This window comes from Sus scrofa, chromosome 3 (genome assembly GCF_054392235.1).
Source record: "Sus scrofa isolate SSC_HxYL_T2T_F1_AM1 chromosome 3, Sscrofa_HxYL_maternal_Yorkshire_Landrace_v2.0, whole genome shotgun sequence".
In the NCBI taxonomy this organism is placed as follows: Eukaryota; Metazoa; Chordata; class Mammalia; order Artiodactyla; family Suidae; genus Sus; species Sus scrofa.
The window spans coordinates 134,754,633-134,775,671 of record NC_139385.1 but is presented as its reverse complement, the minus strand read 5'-3'; the positions used below and the strand labels follow the sequence as shown (position 1 = coordinate 134,775,671).

The window sequence follows — 21,039 nt, the reverse complement described above, 5'->3', positions numbered from 1 at the left end:
AAGAACCTGCATCTTAGCAATCAGTATTTTATTCACCTCTGAGAGGGGATTTAGTTTCCTCAAAATCTCATCTATTGCATTCAGTCAATACTGTCAATTTGAATTGTATTTGTTTTGTAGCTTTGTTAGTGTGTAGTCTGTAATTATGTTTTGGCTCTAAAGCCATATAAGAATTATAAGCATAAGGAACGTAAATACTTCTCACATTTGTTCATGTATAAGTCAACACTTTGGTGGGGGTGGGGTCTGGGCCTTTTTTCAGGTTTGAGGAATATACTGTGTAATATTTTAGAAAGTGAAAAGAGAAGGTACGGAAAGGAATATGCTCACTGTGATCTCAGTGAATCATTCATTCATTCAGTGACTCATTCAATACACATTTATTGGCCACTGGTCATACATGGCCAGAAATCATTTGAAACACCGGGTACAGCCATACATATTAGACAAGGTCATGATTCTCGGGCATCTTACTTTCTAGAACAAAGGTAATTGAAAAAAAAATCTTTTTAAAAGGTAATTTTAGAATGTGATGCTTACACAGAAGGAGATAAACCATGGTGATTTGATAACCAGTGGCCGGGGAAGCTGCCTTGGTTTGGTGAGCAGGCTGCCTTGGTTTGGTGAGCAGGCTGCCTTGGTTTGGTGAGCAGGAGAGGTTTTCCAGTGGAAATAAGTCAGGAGTCAAGACCTGGGAAGCCTCAGCCAGGTGCAGAAGCCAGAGGATTCATGTTCAAGGGGAAGGAAACAGGAAATGCAAAGGCCCTGGAGTGAAATGGCTGGAAAGGAATGCCTGAGGGGGATGGGAGGAAAGTCCAAGATCAGACCATGCGGGGTCTTTAACATCTTTTGAAAGGAATCTGGATTTTATTCCAGGTGCAGTGGGAAGCCTCCGGAGAGGTCTTTAGAGGGCAATGGCAAGATTCAATCTAAACTGTGAGAGTAAAATGAATTCTATGAAACAGAGTGAAAATAAAGAGATGCGTTGGGAGACTATTGAAGTAAAGCAAATAAGACAGAACAGTGGCTGGGGGTGGGGGGCAATGGAAACAGAAAGAAAGTGGGTGAGCTTGAGATATAGTTAGAGATACAATCCACAGGACTTGCTGATGGACTGGATGTGAAAAAGGTGAAGGAGAGAAAGACTAGAATCAGAGATGCTTTGTAGATTTTTGGGTTGAGGTATTTTTGGTTCTTTCTTTCTTTCTTTCTTTCTTCCTTTCTTCCTTTCTTTCTTTCTTTTAGGGCTGCACCTGTGGCATATGGCGGTCCCCAGGTTAAGGGTCGAACTGGAGCTGTAGCCACTGGCCTATGCCACAGCCACACCAGATCCAAGCCACGTCTGTGACCGACACCACAGCTCTCATGGCAACCCTGGATCCTTAACCCAGTGAGCCAGGGATCGAACCAGCCTCCTCATGGGTGCTAGTCAGATTCATTTCCTCTGAGCCACGACGGGAACTCCTGGTTTGTTTTTAAATAAAACAACATGGATATAAAAATAATTCCAGATGGAAATATAACAAAACATTAAGACTGAGTATCTTTGGATGGTGGCAACAAGGTTTCTGTTCTGTGTGGATATTATTTTTAAATGAAAATATATAACCAATGTTTTTTGTTGAATTGTCTGGGGGGGTAAATATCTTTTAATTTTTTTTTTTAATTTTTTCCACAGAGTCAGGGCACTAGCTCACCTGAGGAAGGCAGACATTTTTCTTAGAAATCTGAATAGGACAGGCCCCGAACAGAAGAAGCCAATGATCAAGCATCAGTGGATAGAGATCAGTTGATATGGGTCAATGGATGGTGTTGTGGGAAGTCAGGGTCCAGGGAGGCTGAGAGGGAGATAGGACTTATTAACTCCGCGGCCAAAGTCCGTGTGTGCAGCACGACTGCTTAGAAAGAGCTGACAGTACCTATCTGTTCATGCTAAACAACAATGACTGTTGTCACTATTATTATTATTACCATTATCTCTGGGCCATACAGTGACTGGGGATGCTCCTCCGCTGAAATGCACAGTTGGTACCAACCTACTCCCCTCTCTGCCCCTCAAAGCACAAGGAAGACGACACAGAACAAGGCGGCTAGGAGGTCACATCCTAAGTGGCCTTCTATCCTCATTATTAGTATTCACGATCACTAAAAGAGCCAACTTTATGTGACTGTAGAGATGCAGACCTGAGAAACAAACAAAGTGCATTTCTAAGATTACGCAGCTATCTGGTAATTTAGTCCTATTTTATCTCCATCACACTGTGTTAAACACAGCAGCTGGGCACTTCCCAGCCTTTTTCACACCGTGCCACACACAGAAGCTGATATTGGTACAGGATAGTGGGGCAAATGGGCAGGGTTGCTCCTGGCCTGCTACGTCTCTCTCGGGGTGCCATTTGCCTCAGGGCTTACGTGGTCACACAAAAACTATGTGGGTACACATCTCCACATGCCTTAAGAAAACTGTATATTCATTTATAGGAGACAATTGGTGGTCTTGAACTTTCCAAAACCTTGGAAAAATTTTAAGACAGAAGTTCCCAGGCGTCATCCCAGACATACTGGTTAAATTGCTTTCAGTTGCAAGTAAGAGGAAATGCCCAAATTGTCTTCAACAATGAATAGGAAATTCAGGGATCAGTCAACTTTAACACTGGTTAATTCAGTGGCTCCTATTTTGTTCCTTCACAATGCCATGCTGAGTGTATCAGCTTTGCCTTCCAGCAGCTTCTCCCTGATTGCAAACATGGTTGCACTGGAGCTCCCACTGTGGCACAAGGGGATCAGCAGCATCTGGGGAGCAATGGGATTCAGGTTTGATCCCTGGCCTGGCAGAGGAGGCTGAGGATCCTGTGTTGCCGCAGCTGTGGCTCAGATTTGATCACTCCCAAATAAAACTGGGTTTTTGCCAGTTAGGAAGAAGAGTAGGTAAGAAGCAATTACTGGATGCTACATAAACCAAATCGATATCCTTGTAAAGCCCTAAAATCTGTGTTTTAAAAAAATTTTAGATGATGATGATGATCAGCCAGGTTTGGGAACCAGTTTCTGAAACTCAGGGTGGCTGCAAGCCATTTGTGGCTTTGAGTAAATTAGCAGAAAATGCCTCCTTCCAGGAGGTGGAACCTTATGAATATACAGCTGTGAGCAGACAGAAGCTTTGTGTGAATGAGGAAAAGCATCCCCTTCCTACTCATGTCCACATCAGGGAGCAGAGTAACAGCTAAATTTTATTCCCCCAATTCCTCTCCCTTCACCGAGCCCAGCGGTGTGCTGGTCCGTGCTTAACACCCAGCTCCCTGATTTGTAGAGGTTGCCAGTCTCTGTGGTGTACATGTGCCCACCATAGCCGATTCTAAGCGGCTAATGTGAAGTCATTGAACATGGAGTGGGGAAATGAGAGTCATAATAAGGGCTCAGAAGTGGAAAGAGTCATTGTCAGCACCCCTCGGCCAAGGACACAACCACATAAAGGACAGGACCTGCATAGCCAAGTGCAACACCTGCCCATGACTACACTTGGTTCCACACAGGAAGAAGCTACCAAAATAAAACTTATAAAACTGGCCAGATGTTACAAAAGTAGCGAGCTCCTACTTCTAACCCTGGTAACTGTATTTTAAAAACCATTGTTTCAGAACCTCCACCCTACCTGAAGTGATCCTCTACTTGGTAATTAATAATGAACAGAAATTTCATGTATTTTAAGAAACACAATGATCAAGAGTATAATTTATTACACATTAGTGGGAAAGATAATCTGATATAAAAAAGAATTCATAAAAGGCTAAGGATGAATCACTTTTATAAATAATGTCAAAGGAAATGATTATATCTTTGAATTTTGTTGAAAGCACAAAATTTATTTTAGAAAATTCCTATCCCTGATACTACCTAATAATATAGAGGAACCTTAAACAATTTATTACATAGTCATGCAATTTTGCCTTTGCCTCAAACACCTTAAATCTTCCTTTATATAAATGTGGATAAGCCTCCTTTTATATTGGCCTGGGGACCAAAATTAAGGAAGCTGGTATAGCCTATTGTGAAAAGCATCATCTCTTATGTCAAGCTGCCTTAGGTGAAGCTTGAGTTCTACCAGCTGCCAGTGATATAATTCTGGTCCAATCCCTTAACCTCTCCTGAAGAAGCCCGTGTTCTCTTGGGTAACGTAAAGGTAAAAGGAACACCTATATCACAGGATTTAAAAGAAAGGTAAATGAAACAACTCATACTTGTGCTGAGCACAATGACCAACACGTATTACACACTCGTGGGGCACTCAGTCACATGGGCAGATCGGGTGACCAAAAGTTTGTGGACTTCTATCCAACCAACCAACCATCCATCATAGTAGCTACACTTTGAGCACCTTTCAAAATTTATTCTCCTCTCAGAGCGAAGGAAACCAGGAAGTGATAGTGACTGAGCAAGGTCTGTGTCAGGCCCAGAAAAAGGTCTTCTAACTCATGTGTTCTTGCTGTAGTTCACAATCATGACTGTGTGATTCTGTGCATGTATTTCTTCCTCCCTTACTCACTCTTTCCACTCAGAGGGTTTTTATCTCCTCTACCCCAATCTCTTACTATGTATTGTTGCCTATTAGGACTTAAAGAGAGCAGAAGCCCCTGGCCTAAATGTCCCCTCCTTCCCTATGTTGACATACATTGGTATGTATATAATATATTGATGTGTGTTTTGCATTCTTATAAAGAATATGAAAGAGCTTTGTCCTGGGAGTCAGGAGACCTGGATTCTAATTCTGACCCTAATTAGCTATGGGAGTTTTAATACCTGAGCCCCTGAAACTATATCGTTGTCTGATATTTAGCATATATTGAGATATATGATTGCTCAGATCTTTTCTGAATTTCTTGTTCTTTGAACCTGTGTATATAAGATAACCATCTGCTGAAGTATTAAAACAACAGTCTCCTCTAAGCCATTTCAGTGAATTGCTATAGAATTTAGATTAGTGCTGTACAAATCAATAACCAAGTCACCAAGCATATAAGTTAGCTCTCATGACTTGCTTATTTCTATGCATGGCAAATAACTTGGATTTAAATATTTATGATTTTGCAGCCAGTTCAGGAATGTAGTCTTTTGGCCATGTATTGAACAAAAATAATCAATGGAAAATAATGCCTCTCATCAAGCTCCAGTCAAACCAAATGTTGAAGAGTCTAACTGCAGACACGGCAGATTTTTTTAAATCAATCTTCCAACATGAGGCCTAAACTTATGAATACACAACAACCACTCTTCCTTGTGGAATCACTCGAATTTCTGTCTCTGCTCCTGCATTTGTGGCATTCTCTCCACTTTGAGAATTCTATCAGCTTTCAAAGATGATTGCCGATGGACAACGAGGTCTCTTGAATCTTCTCATGAGAGATGACACTTCAGAGGTGACACCTGCTTCTGAATTCTATCAAAAGTGTTCAATCAGAAAGCACTGATTGAGTACTTTTTTTTTTATGGCCACACCTATGGCATATGGAAATTCCCAGGCCAGGGGTCAAATCAGAGCTGCAGCTGAGTCCCTATGCCTCAGCCAAGCAACACCAGATCCTAGCTGCATCTGTAACATACAGTGCTGCTTGTTGCAATGCCAGATCCTCAACCCACTGAGCCAGGGCCAAGGATCCAATCCATATCCTCACAGAGACAATGTCAGGTACACAATGGTAACTCCATTGAACACCTTCTTTGTCATAGTCCCTGGAGCTCAGAGCAGAGGAGATTATTACTGAACTTCACAGAGATGCTATAAGAGCACATAAGCACTGAAAGATTAAGGTGAGGTTCCCTGAATAAATGTAGGGAAATGGTACAAGAAAAGGGTAATAGGTAGGAGAGAGGGACAGGTGGTGCCACTGCTTTTTTTCTTGAATAACCGAAGCTTTAGTAAATAATACACTGTTTCAGAGGCATGAACTGTAAGAGAGCATAATTAACAAGCCTATGTAGAAAGCTTAGCCGTGACGGATGTAAGGGGCATAAACAGGTGCAAGTTTAACAAGGGGGTGGACATGATCTAGATTCGTATTTTGTAGATATCTCTGACAACAGACAGCACGGAAGACAGAACAGATAAAGAAAAACTAGCTAGGAGAAAAGGGGGACAGTTTGGAAGCTGTTGAAATGATAGATCAGATACCATGGTGGGGAGCACAGAGACAGCAGTAAGAAGTGAACAGGAAGGTTAAGTTTGAAAGACATTAAGAAGTAAAATCGACAGAACTTGATCGAAAGTGGTGACAGAAGACAAGTGAGGAATTGATGATGATGTCCTGATTCCTGGCTTGGAAGATGGAGTGAAGGATGGTTGTTTTAACCTACTTGGGGAATTCAGCAGGCAGAGCATATTTGGGGGCAGAATAAATTTAACTTAATGGGTGTTGAGTATGAAGTATCAATGGAACATGCCAGTGGAAATGTCCATTGAGTATTTAAATACATAAAATCAGAAGCTCAGGAAAGTTATGTGAGCTAAAGCCATAGATTCTTTAACCTTTTTTTTGTGAAATATAACACACCTCCAGAAAAGTATATAAAATAAATGCATAGCTTAAATAACTGTTATAAAATAAACAATCCATGCAACTCCTACCCATCAAGAAATAGAGCACCTCCATTTCTGAAGCCACTTAACTATCTTTTCCTAATAATAACTACATCCCTCCCTCCTAAGAGAACCACTATCTTAATTTTATGGTAATAACTTCCTTGTTTTCTTTTCTATTTTTAGCACCTATTTATACATTCTTAATCACTCCAGCTTAATTGTGCCTGTTTTGACCTTTATAATAACAAGGAATGCTTTTCTTTACATCTAGTGTTTTGTATCCAACATATTTGCAAAATATATCCATGGGGCTTACTGTGTGTTGCTCTGGTTCATTTGTTTTCATTAGAGTATAGAATTCACTTCTATTTTTTGCTGGTGGATCTCTGAGTTGTTTCTGATATTATGAATACAGGTTTTATGAACACATTTATAATTATCACTTGGTAGACATTTCTGTTGCGTTAATAACTTGGAATAGAATTGCTAGGTCAAAAGAGTACATAAAACCTTCAACTTTAATAGAAGATGTCAAACAATGTTCTCAGTACCTGGATGACTTTACATAACCATCTGCAGTAAGACTTCCACTTGCCACACAACCTCATTGACACTTGATAATGGGTGACTTTTTAATTTCAGTCATTCTGGTGAGTGTAGGCGGGTACTGCATGTGGCATTTCATTGATAACTAATAAAGTTGAGTGCCTGTATATTAACTTCCATTTATTTATTCATCATTTAAATATCCTCTTTTGTGGAATGCCTATTCCAATACCTCGCCTGCTTTTCTTCACTAGTTGTCTATATTTCTGTTACTGATTTGTAGGAAATATTTACCTTTTCTAGATAAAAGTCCTTTTTTAGTTACATGTATTGCAAACATATCTTCTAACTCTGGATTTCTTTTTACTCTATAAATGGAGATTATTGTTGAACAGAGGTTTAAAAATTTCCTCAAGAAATGTGATTGTTTTGGATTTTACATTTAAGTCTCCAGTTGATCTGGAATTTATTTTGCATACAGCTTGAGGTTGATATCAAGTTTATTTTTTTCCAAATAGATATCCAAATATCACACCACCATAAATCAAGTGCTCGTGCGTGTGTGTGTGTGTGTGTGTGTGTGTGTATTTATGGGATCTCCAGTCTGTCCAAATGACTACTTTTCTATCCTTTAATTACTACCTTGCTATCTTAATTACTGCAGCTTTAAAACAAATCCTTATATTAAGTATAATAAGTTCTCTTTTTCGGGGATGTATTGGCTATTTAGGGCCTTTTACTATTCTATATAAATCAAATAATTCTGTACACAGCCACATAAGCCATTGGATTTTGACAGGAGCATATTGAATCCACAGATATAGGAAGAACTGATAGCTTCACTACAGTGAGTCTTCCAATCTGTGGATATGGAATGCTACTCTGTTTACTTCAGCCCTCTTTCATGTCTCCCAAATTTTCAGTATAGAAGTCTTGCACATCTTTGATAAGATTAATTCCTATAAAATTATTTTCTAACCATTAAGTAGGACTTTTTACATGTTATTTTCCTTGTGTTACTGTATATAAAAAAATGAATTGCTTTCATTTTATCAATTTTAAATCTAACAACCTCACCAAACTCCCTTTTTATTTTACTAATTTCTCTGTACATTCTCTTAGACCCACTAGATCAAAAATCATATCATTAGCAAATAATGACAGTCGTATTTCCTTATGTCCATTCTTATAATTTTATTTGCTATTCTTGCCTTATTGCACTGGCCAAACCTCTCAGGGCTAAGTAAAAGTGGTAACAGTAGGTATTCTTCTTGTTCCCAATCTCAAATGGAAAGTCTTTTTCATAAATAAATATACAAAACCCTTCACAAAGTATGAATAAACTGAACTATGTAATATATCAAAAGCTCAGTACATCATGCCCAAATTGGATGTTTCAGAAATGCAAGTTCTTAAGTCAGATTGACCTTTCATGTTTCCTTTGTAATATTCTTGTCAGATTTTGCTGTTCAAGTTATGCTCAACTCATAGAACTAATAGGAAATATTTTTCTCTTTATTTTTTTCTGGAGAATTTTATATAAAATTTCTTTCTTAAATACTTGGTAGAATTTGCTGGAGAAACCATATACGCCTGGAATTTTCCTGGTGGGAAAGTTTGTGTTTATGAACTTGTATCACTAATAGCTACAGGCCTTATGCAATTTTGTATCTCTTCATTACATCTAAATTTTTCTTCTGTAAAGGACTACTTCCCCTGCTAGTATAGAATCTTCTTGAAGGCCAGAACTATTTCGCTAATGCACATCTTGGAATGTTCCACATTTGCAGATGCACAGTGAATCTAATTGCAGTAACTACATTATTCATTTGGGAGTCATTCTGAAAACTCAATCCCAATATAATGGGTATATATCTTGTTTTATGGTCTTTATTTATCTCATTGGCATCTATAGAAAAGGTTAGTACATTCTCCAATGACTAATAAGAGCACAGAATTTAAGAGCATTTAATTCATGGACATCAGCAGTCTGGGTATGAGATAAGACCAAAGAAGAGGAAGCCTCGGTGATCTGTCTAAGGAGTTTCCAATCTGGTAGAGAGGGCAAAAACACACATGCCAGTTTAGAAAAATGAAACATTTTCCTTTCTAGTTTTTGAAAAACATGTACTTTAGATTGCATTCTTGCTTTCAACAACTGCATTGAGCAGACATAACTCTTCAACAAGTACTCCTTTGCAAAATCCCCTCAATAATTTAAGTGTTCTATATGTGGTATCTTGTACTTTACTACTGGGCTTAAAATTTTATATTGCACTCTTTAAGAGCCTGACAATGTACTTGCAAAGTAAGCAATGTGAAACGCCTTGGAAATACCTTCATAATATCAGCATCATTCTCATTCCCTGGTGGGAAGGGAGATGAAGAAGGGCTCTCTTGGCAAGTAGAGGTCCTAGAAAGCCACAGTAGACTACAGAGCTTCTCACACTCTTTGATCCCTGTGCCAATAACCGAAGGGCTAGGACTACAGAGCAGATATAGAAGAGCACATGTAACCAACCTATTCAGGAAACTGACAGTGTCCTAGGTGGGGATTAGAGCCAGAATCTGAAACCAAGGGTCCAGGAGAAAAGAATGGTTGAATTCAAGACACAGTTCAGGAAGAGAATACAGTGGATACTGGAGATCACTGGCTCTGGTTCTCAGCATCCCCTGGCATTCTGAGTGTGAGCCAGATTTATTTACAGAATCTATAATGAAATAATTAACTTCTAGAAGGAGGACAGTAGAATTTCTAAAGCCAGAGAGGCTGGATTTCAATTCTCCTTGGCTTCTTACTAGCTGTGTAATCTTGCTAAAACAAAAACAAAAAAACCCTGTAATTTATTTAATTTTCATGTTCATCTGTGAAATGAAAAGAAAAAAAAAAACCCTAAATCTCAAGGTTATAGCCACAGTTGAATATCATTCATGTGGAATTTCCTAGCACAACATTGGGCCATAAAAGGCAATTAATAAATGCTATTTCCGCATTATGAATTGCATTAATTAAGTTAATATCAGAGACTAGAGTAAGTAAACCTTGAATTCCACGTTGTGTAACACAATAAAAATTCTTTGCTCACTCACTTCATTGCCCAGTGTGGGCATCTGCGGTTAGGTAGCCTTCCACCCATGTGTTCAGGGACCCAGGCTCCTTCATTTTGCAAAGTCCCCTCTCCTAGGTTACCAGTGCCCGCTCCCTTCAGTCAGTAAGGGTGAATGGAGACCATGAGGAAGGTACACCCACTCCTTACGCATTTTGACCCAGAAGAGACACATCAGTGGCACATTTCGGGAACCCGCAGATACAAGTCTCTGCTCTTATGGAGGGATTCTGGCAAAGCGCCCATCTTCTCTTCTGGAAACCCATTAGCCTCATCACCCTGAAATGTGAGCAAATCTGCTCCAGGGAGAAGGGAAGCCATCTTTATCACCCAAAAGTGATGAAACTGACTGCAGAAGGAGTCACCCCTTTCCAGTGCCATTTGCTTATTACACACTCTGGAAAACACAGTCTGAAACAATCTGGCCATTCATACCTGGATGTGTAGAAACCTGACAGATTCAAGAACTGCTTACCAATGCCTACAATGCCCATTTTTTCTAGACCAAGAAAACTGACATTCTAAAGGTTAACTACCTTCCAGGAGGTCAGATGATGGCAAGCAGAGAGGTATGTCCTTGGTCTCCTTGTCTAGAGCTGTGCTCCTTCCAGCAAGAAGTGACGCTGGAGGGCAAAGGCTATTTTTTTTGCAAATGAGGAATATGATACTCCAACAGGGGGCCTTAGCTGAGATCATTTAGCTACTAAAGGGTAAAGCCAAGACCTGAACCCAGGACCCCCTTACTCTCAGATGGTCAATGCTGTTCACAGGGATTACAGAGTCAACTCAGGGAGTCCACAGGCACACAAGCAGCCCACCTGCAATCGCATTCTCCTATTTCTACCAGATCTTTTGAGTCTTGGTCAGTTCCTTAGCCTTTCTGAGACTCAGATCCCTTTTCTGCTCATTGGAAAAGGAGACCTTCATTGTGAGGGTATGTTGAAAATTCAAATTGAAGCAGGGAATAGATGGGTCCCAGGCTGGGTAACGAATCAATTCCCTGTGGACAGATAACTTCAAGATAAAGATTATGCCAGGAGCAAGGAGGAGCTGCGCCCTGCCTGGATGAAAGATAGAGACCACCTATTTCTCATTCTTGAGGTCAGGGAGACCTGCGGAACGGAACTGCACCCTCACAGAAGGGTTCCTCGGGAGTCAGAGAAAGGAGGGGCACCACACCACAGCCCATCCTGCCAACTTCCCATAAGCCTTTGTGTTAGAATCCATCCTGGCTAAAAGATGTGTGTGCACACAGGGGAGGGCCTTGAGTCAGACCAAAGCCAAACAAAGCAAGATGACTGGACAGAGGAAGCCCAGAAGGACAGCCCCCATACAAGTGATTTAAAGGATCTCCAGTGCACGTGTTGCTCTCTTACTCTCTTGCTCTTTCTCTGTTTCTGCCTCTCTCTGCACCTGCCCCTCCACCAGAGCCTGCCTTTCTTTCCCCACTCCTATCTTCTCTCTCTTCTCTCTTATTTGCCTCACTACTCTCAGTCTCTTTGCCAAATTCTTTCTCCAAAGGGACAAGTTCTGGGAACCTACATCAACTGGTTAGGGTTCAGTGTTCTCACCCCACAGCCACCCACCTGAGAACGAAATGAAGCTCCATACTATAAAGCAGTCAACAGTGCCCAGCACCATATAGACTCCAAGCATGAGGTGAAGTATGATTGCTGGGGGCAGGCATGGGAGGCGTACTGTTCTGGCTGCTTGAACTGTTATTTTCTATCCACAGGACTCTGCAAATTCCACATCTCCTTGACTCAGTTAAAGCATCCTGACAATGGGAATGATAAGAGCATCTACACGCTAGGATTCTTGGGATGACTAAACATATCAATACAGATAAAGCACCCAGAACAGTGCCTAGTACGCAGGAAGGACTCAAAAACCGTTAGCCCTTATTATTGCTTAATATAGTGTACAACTGGAAATGTGATAGTCATCAGTGCTACCATTCTAGGGAACCCCCTCTATTCAGAAGACATCCTCAAGGACCTGCCCTCGGAGAGGGGCACACACCACATCTCCCATCCTTCTTCAATCAGAGCAGCTCTGCTTTTATCTTCATTATTCCATTTTCCCTCTTTAAATGGGTGTCCTCCATCGAGGGTTTCTGTGTTCACAGTAAACAGAAACCACCTTCTTCCATTTTACTGCATCTTAATTATGCTAATTTTTAGGTCATTCACTCCCACCTTTCTGGGCTTCAGTTTCCCCATCTGCAAAGGGATGGGAGGGGAGGGGGAGAACAATAAGAACTCTAACCACCTCCTCTCCTTACTTTCTGTGATACTAACCTTTTACATCCTCTGATGGATACCGCTTTCACCTGTTCTTAGTGACTTACATTTTAGTGTAAGCAATTGTGGTGATGGGTCTGGAGGGAAAGGAGGCTTTGGGGGTCAGGGGGACTGGCAGGAGGCATCTATGGGGCAGCTGAACAGTGAAAGCTCTGCCCTTACAGTGATGGAAAGCTGTTCTGGGTTCTCTAGTCAAGTGGGTAATAATAGCAAGACTAACACTGGCTACAGATCAATCCGTGACCCCAACCTTATGATACTAGTAACAATCTGATCTCCAGATGCCAGGCTCCTCTGTCTCTTTCTCGGTCCATTCCTATTGCAATGGGACAGAACACGTTTGGTTACTGGTTTGTTGCACATTACAAATGCAAATAAGCTGACGGTATAGCAGCAATAGTGTATCTATGTGTATTCATCTAGAATTTTCCTTATTAGTTTTTGAATGCAGGAACAAATTCCAGAGGTGTTAAGTGACTTGCCAAAGAGCTCTTATCTCTGAAGTGGCCAGGGTCTAAGTGAAATCCATGTTTCCAAGTACCACGTCAAATATTCTTCTCACTCATTCTACTTAATCATGTACTGATTAAAATGTAATGGTCAAATGAGGTTATATGGCTGAAAATTGACCACTGAGGGCATAGGACTCCCTCTTGAGACAACAGGATCTTTCTAAAAAATCCTGCTAAGCAGATTTAATGACAATCAACAACTAGAGTCAATATTCATTTGAACCACAAAAAAAAAAAAAAAAGTAGATTATCTGAGAAGGGCCTTGGCTTAGCATCGTAATGATATCCACACAATTCAGAAATGGCTCTGGAGAATTCTGATGCTAGGAAACCACTAACAAGTCATAGATATAACTGACACTATGAGCAATAATAATGATATATACCTGACCGTGTCAGTCATAGAAGCCTTATAGACTTTTATGCCAAAAAAGATCCTCAAACAGTTTATAAGCTAGGCAGAGAAATGAAAAGCAAACAGAATAAACTGTAGGAGCTTAAGAGTGGCAAATAAAACCTTCTATCAGGTAAATGAAACAAGCTGATATATCATTAAGTGGAGTTTAGAGACTTGTCTGTGGCTAGGTCAGGAAACCAGCCTTGCTGGCCATGTTCCAGGAGTCAATACAATTTGCACTGAGCCGTAGCAGTTTTCTGAATAGAAAGCCACCCAAAACATTTCTTGACAGCTTTGTCTCTACACGATGGCTCAGGAGAGTTGAGGGGTTGCAGATGGGTAGATTAATTATATGATGTTTGCAAACAACATGAAAAGTCCCAGGCAGCATGGCGTCAGGTGTGCGAAAGACCTAAGCAACGGGCCTGGAAGAATAAACCCGTAAATGTTCTACCTCAAGACCCAGCCAAGGGCAAACATCTTACTTTGTCAGGTCTGTGTTTTGAATAGGATGTTGTCAGATGCCCACCATGGCTCGTCCATTTAGCAGTTCAGCAAGCATCTGTGAGCACAGTCATGCACATGGAAGCACTTTTTAAACTGAAAAGTTCAAGAGAGGTTGTTGTCATTAATTAGCACACTTTCAAGATCATAGATATAAATGAGTTTGTTTTTTAATTTTTTAAAAGTATTTCTTTGTCTACTTTTATTAGAGTTGATTTACAGCATTGTGTCAGTTTCTGCTGTATGGTATAGTGACCCAGTCATTCATATATATATACATTTTTTTCTTATACTATCTTCTATCATGTTCTACCCCAAGAGATTGGATAGATATAGTTCCCTGTGCTGTACAGTAGGACCTCATTGCTTATCCATTCTAAATGTAATAGTTTGCATCTACCAAACCCAAACTACCCATTCATCCCATAATTGAATTTTAAAAATAAGTAAAAGATGATGGCCCCTCTCTATCTTCTGAGAGTTTTGTTTTGCTATTGTAAGGAAAGGGCCACGTTTCCACCTTTTCAGTTTACACATTTTTCTTAAATGTGCCTGCACAGATTTTTAAAACAGAGAGAGGGCATTTCCTATTTGATTGCTTACTGTGTTCCTGGCATTGTTACTTTCTTTTCTAATCATCATGACAGCCGTGCAGAGGCCCAGAAAAAGATAAAAACATGTCTGTGATCAACCAAGTGAGCGGGGATTCAAACCAAAGATTTCTCACTCCACCTCGTTCATCGCCAGACCTCAAGGACAGGTGCCTTTGATGGATCACCTACTGGGCACCAGATACTGCTGTGTGATTTACATGGAGTGTCTCAATTATTGGCTTTATTTTACAATTGAGGAAATGGGAAATCAGAGAGGTTAAGCAGCTTGCCTTATGTAACTGCTTATAAATAGCAAAGCCGGAAGCCACATCTACATGAATCTGGTTCCAAACCCTTTGATCTGCCTACCAAACCATGCCTCCCTTCCTGTTGAGATAGGGATCCAGATTAATGATGGCATTTGTTGCTATAGGGCACGTTGACCAGGTATTTATTTTGTCCTTTCAATATTTGAAGTAGCTATATTAATTTTGCATTTTAACAGGACAGGAATAGGATTTGTTGCAAAGGACTAAAGTTTCACTATGGGAAGACCCATGTGTAAATTACTAATAATGACTTGAAACTAAAAGCCCATAGAAAAGCACAGAATGTATTCATATAACTTGTATATGGTAGCATCTGAAAATCCTTTCTCACTCAAGTCACTATCCTGAGACTTTTCTCATCCTTGCACAGCGGAGGCTACAGGCACAGAGTGTTGTCTTGGTGACTTACAGCCCAGGACTCTAGACCCTCTGTGGTTTCTTCACCAATTGCACTAGGTGTGTCCTCTTTTTCCTCTTTGAGAGCTTAAACTAATGAATAAAGTACTAAGGGCTTTGCTCCTAAACTGTCTTGTATAATTCATCTCTATGGTTTGTCCTTCCAACAGCCCTCTCCATCGATTTTTTTCCCAAAACTTTAATTAAATATCACTCCTGAGATGAGCCATATTGGAACATGAGGCAAAGGAAAAACATACACTCTGGCATATGTGTTTTTAAGTAAGTCATGCCTTGGAGGGATTGCAGGTTCCGTTCCAAATCAATCGAATGTTGCAATAAAGCTAGTCACACACATTTTGGGGTTTTCCAATGCATAGAAAAGTTATCTTACACTATATTATAGTCTAGTAAGTGTGCAAAAGCATTACATCTAAAATATGCACATACCTTATTGCTGAAAAATGCTAACCATCAGCTGAACCTTCAGTGAGTTGTAGTGGTCACATCAAAGATCACTGGTCATAAAACAACACAACAGATATAACGATAATGAAAAAGTGTGAAGAAAAATCAAGAATTACCAAGATGTGGCACAGAGTCACCAAGTGAGCCGGTGCTGTTGGGGAAATGGCACTGATGCTTAACACCGGGCTGCCATAAACCTTCCACTGGCGAAAAATACAGTATCCGCCAAGTGCAGTAAAGCAAAGTGCAATAAAATGACTTATGTCTGGTGCTTTTAATGGCTGATTTGTTCCCCTGAACATTCGAAAAAAAAATTGAAAAATTGGAAAGCAGGTAGCTTAAGACTCACATTGGTTTAAGTTTAAATATTGTATTTATATTCAAGCAGATGTTATTGTTTTACTTCATCTTAAGTTATTTTAAAAGTGTGTAAGATCATCCCTTGTTCCAAAGAAAATGATCAGGCCTAGCAATTCTTTCCACTGAAAACAACAGAAGCAGATAAAGAGATTTCGAAAATATTATTCATGAGTTCACTCCTATTAGAGCCAAGCGTGTCTATTTTATCATTTTGCCCAGGCTTCACTATAGCTCACAAGTCACGGGTTGAGCAGATGGATGCATAGATTCTTATGTTTCCCTTCTTTGTTACACAAAAGATATCAGACTAAAGACATGTTTTACACTTTGCTTTTTTCATCCTGGAAATTACTCATGTCAGTTCATAAAAGGTTCAAAGATGCTGAGGAGCGTGACCTCTGAAAGGTCAGGCAGAGGGCAGAATGCCCAAGAGAGCAATTATGCCACATCAGAGGTGTGTTTGTGAGAATGTCATGAAAGCATTCTACGAGACCCAAGGCCAGCATCTGGGCACCTGCTACAGGAGGGCACTGATGCCAAAATGAACCACTTTCCATTTCCCTTTCTTCAGAAAAGTATTCCTCATCACTTCCATTTGGTTCTAACAAATCCTCTAACTACAAAGTATGCTTCACCTTATAACAGGGAGTAGGGGATGGAGGGATTTCTGAGAACCGGTACTCTTGAACCAGCCTTTGCCTTCATGTCCTTACAGCCAGTGGAAGGAGATAGGAAATGAAATAAATAAGCAAATGAAAAAGAACAAAATAATGCCATTTGCAGCAACAACATGGATGGAACTAGAGATTCTCATACTGAGTGAAGTAAGTCAGAAAGAGAAAGACAAATACCATATGATATCACTTATATCTGGAATCTAATATATGACACAAATGAATCTTTCCACTGAAAAGAAAATCATGGACCTGGAGAAAAGACTTGTGGTTGCCAAGGGGGAGGAAGAGGGGGTGGGGTGGATTGGGAGCTTGGGGTTAATAGATGCAGACTATTGCCTTTGAAATGGAATAGGAATGAGATCCTGCTGTGTAGCACTGGAAACTATGTCTAGTCACTTACAATGGTACATGATAGTGTGAGGAGAAAAATGTGTACATGTATGTATAACTGGGTCACCATGCTGTATAGTAAAAAATTGACACAATACTGTAAAACAGCTATAATGGAAAAAATAAAAATCATTATACAAATTAAAAGAAAAATGACAAAAAAAAATAAGCAAATGATCTAGCACATTAAATTCTGTTACTGCTGATTCCCAAACCTGATGACAAATTCCTATTCAAGTACCTGCCTCTTTCTGCCTCTTCACTGAGGCCATTCCCCTGCAATTAGAATGATGCTCAGCCCTTGCGCAGGGTTATCCACAAGTGCTAGAGATTTAACAGGATGAGACTCTGGAAAATATAGCAGCTTCCCCATCTCTCAGTTGGATAATTCTGAGATATATTCTAAATGGTAATTCCGGAAGTCTCTAGCAGGACTGAGCCACCATTAACTACAGATCTAAATGCAACCATCATTGACTTTACCCCTACTCTCTCTTGCTTTCTTTACTATCTCACTTCTTTTACTTAAAGTATAGTTGATTTACAATGCCATGCCAATTTCTGCTGTACAGAAAAGTGACCCAGTCATACACATATATATATACAAATACATATATATGTGTTCTTTTTTTCATATTATCCTCCATCACACTCTCTCACTTCTAAGTGCTCCAGAATTTTGATTGCATAATGAGACAAACTAAAGTCCCTCCTTATGCATCTAACTTCAGAGGGCCACACTTGATATGTCCCATCCTCCTCATCTAATCACTTCAGATTCCTCTCCTTATCAGCTAGCTCGTCTGGGTGGTTTAATAGGTGAGATGACTCAATCCCATATCCTTGAGGTACCTGACCTCTGGGTCACCATGCCTTTCTCAGCCACCATGTGGCTTCTCAGGCTGTGTTCTTATCCATTTTCTACCAAAACCAGTGGGGAAAAAAGAAACAAGAGAGAAATTGAAGAGAAAGATAAAAATACCTGAGAAATAAATAATAAATTACAAGGTTTATATAAGCATAGGTTTGCTGAACATACAACAAGAGACACTGGAAAAAGTAATATAAACAACCAAAAGAACAAAGACAAAATGAAGAAGACTAAAAAGTTACTAGAGGAAAGAAATTTCAAAGATCATCAAAGATGATCCAGCATATGTATAATGTAGTTTCTAAAGAAAAAAAAAAAACAATAGAATAGCATGTTTTACATTATAATCCAAGAAAATTTCCAAAATGAAACAAGACCCAAATATTCATATTGAAAAGACCCACAATGGGTATCTTCTCTGGTCTTGGTGGATTCTCTCTGAGAACTTCAATATTCCTGAAGCAATACATCTTCAGAAAACACCAAAATTGGGCACTGTGTCCCCACTTCAAAGCAATGGCTGTTATGGCCAGTGGACAGCTCAAAGATGTCAGTCCATCTGACTACAAAGGAAAATATATTGCATTCTTCTTTTATACTCTTGGCTTCTCCTTTGGGTGCTCCGTGAAGATCAGCGCTTTTCGTGATAGGACAGAAAAATTTAAGAAACTCAACTGCCAAGTGATTGGTGCTTCTGTGGATTCTCACTTCCTGGCATAGATCAATACACGCAAGAACAAGGAGGACAGGACCCGTGAAGACCCCCTGGGTCTCAGACCCCAAACACACCACTGCTCAGGACTACTAGGTATTAAAGGTTGATGAAGGCCTTTCACTCAGGGGACATTTAATTATTGATGATAAAGATGCCCTTTGAAAGATCATCATAAATGACCTCCTTGTTGGCCACTCTGTGAAGAAGACACTGAGAGTCAGACCTTCCAGTTTATTGACAAATACTGAGAAGTGTGTCTAGCTGGCTTGATATCATCTGTCCAGAAGAGCAAAGAATATTTCTCTAAGCAGAAGTGAGTGCTGGGCCATTTTAGGGCCAGGCTATAGAGGGCAGCCATGAGAAAAATACCTCTTCTGAACCATCATGCTTAAAACACAAGACCGTACACTCAGCCAAAATGTGGTAATGGGACAGGACAAGGCCTTTCCTGCAGGATCTGGGAGGCCAGGCATTTCTGCCTCTGGAGGGAAAGGCCTGAGCAGTATTATGGGGGAGGCCTACTGATATGTATTGAGGTAAGGTATCACTTTAGATTTTTTGTGGTTTCTATTAAACTTGAACTAACAAAATAAAATAAAATGTAAACAAAGAGACCCACAATGTATCTAGGAAAATTTACCCTGATTGTTCAACTTCCAAGGTATAGCCCAGAAAAACTACTGGACTTCAAAGCCAAAACAAAACAAACAAACAAACAACAACAGATTTTTCTGGGCCTCCAGGGCAACAGAAAAAAAAAAAAAAGCTATTTACAAAGAAAAAAAAAATCAGATTGGCATCAGACATCTCAACAGAAGCAGAGAAAGAAAACTCATGGTGAAAAAAATGTAAGACTCAAGGAAGAAAAAGTGTGAACTAAGGGCTCTATGACCAGGGCAGATATCCTTCAAGAATAAAGTCTAAAGCAGAATGATTAAATACTTAAAACTCAGGGAATCCTACACTTATGAATCTTTTCCAAGGAAACTAACAGACTGAATTTGGCCGACTAGAGCCTGTGGACCAATCCAGCCTGCCACCTGTTTTTGTTTTATTTACTCATTTCCATGTTATTTATGTTTATGTTTGCACTGCAGTGGCAGAGTTGAGCAGTTTCACCAGAGACTGCATGGTCCATAAAAGATTTACTAGCAGGTCTTTTAACAGAGAAAGTTTGCCAATTCCAGTACCACAGAATGGGCTTTAACCAGATATGAGATAACTTGGGAACCTACCAAAATGTCTGGTGATGAATGTAGATTACATACAACTGCAAGTCTTTAGAAGAACAAAGATGAGAACACAGCAGACGAAGAATGGGTAAATTCTACCTGTTCTGATATGGTAACTTGGGAGGAGAAGAAAGAGGAAGAGAGACTGTCATCATCCTAGCATTTCCCCAAGGCCCTGTTCTCCTAGCCCCACACTCAGCTGACCGCAGGGCTCTCCTAAGTGTACATTCACTGTAGCAGTTGTGATTAATGAAAATACGGGCTCTGGTCACAAGTCCAAAGTTAACATTCTTATCTCCTGAATTAATCCTATTGGTCAGAAGAGCAGAACTGCACTTGCGCTCCAAGGCACCAGGTTTCGCTTTGCCCTTCTAGACTAAAAGCATGACCGAACCGCTTCCTGGAACCATCTCCCCAGACACACACCCTGATCCTCACTCTCACAGTTTCACCCTCATAATGAGACGGCATGGAAAGATGAATCCGGGGAAAAGACAGAATCTTCCCCCAAAGCAGAGAGAAAACGCACCTAAGCTATCCACGCCTCCTTTGCCAGGGTTCCATACTTACCTTTCAAAACAGGGGTTTTTAGAAAAGTCCATGCTGCCAGCCACACGGGAAGATGGAGAGAGTGAAGTAATCCTCAGAGAAATGACCAAGGGAACAAAATAATCCCAAATGGGTTCTTCCTCAGAAGAGAAAACTTTAATCACTCTTCCCACCAAATTATTCAGCATCTGGAATTTCCCCTTCTACCGTCTGTGGGTTCTTGTAGCTGTACCAAGAATTAAATTAACACAAGACAGATTAACAAGAGAAAAAGAAACAAATTTTAATTCATGTGCATGGGAGTCTCACAGAAATAGGATCTGAGAAGTGGCCAAAACAGGCAGCTTTTATACTTTTTAAACAAAGGAACAACAAATTTGTGAGGAATTGACAGGACAGAGAGATTTAGGCTTGGGTGCTCAATTAGTGAAGAATCTAGACAGAGTGTGGGCTTGGGGAAGTCAATTGAAGAAGTAACAAGACTTGTTCATATAGGCTTCTCAGCCCCAATTCCTG

General features: G+C 40.2%; 1 pseudogene; it reads left to right on the top strand.

The window, feature by feature from the left end:
- The first annotated feature begins 15,813 nt into the window (after positions 1 to 15,813).
- LOC100524491 (peroxiredoxin-1 pseudogene) lies at positions 15,814 to 19,059 on the top strand (annotated as a pseudogene).
- Positions 19,060 to 21,039: the final 1,980 nt, after the last annotated feature.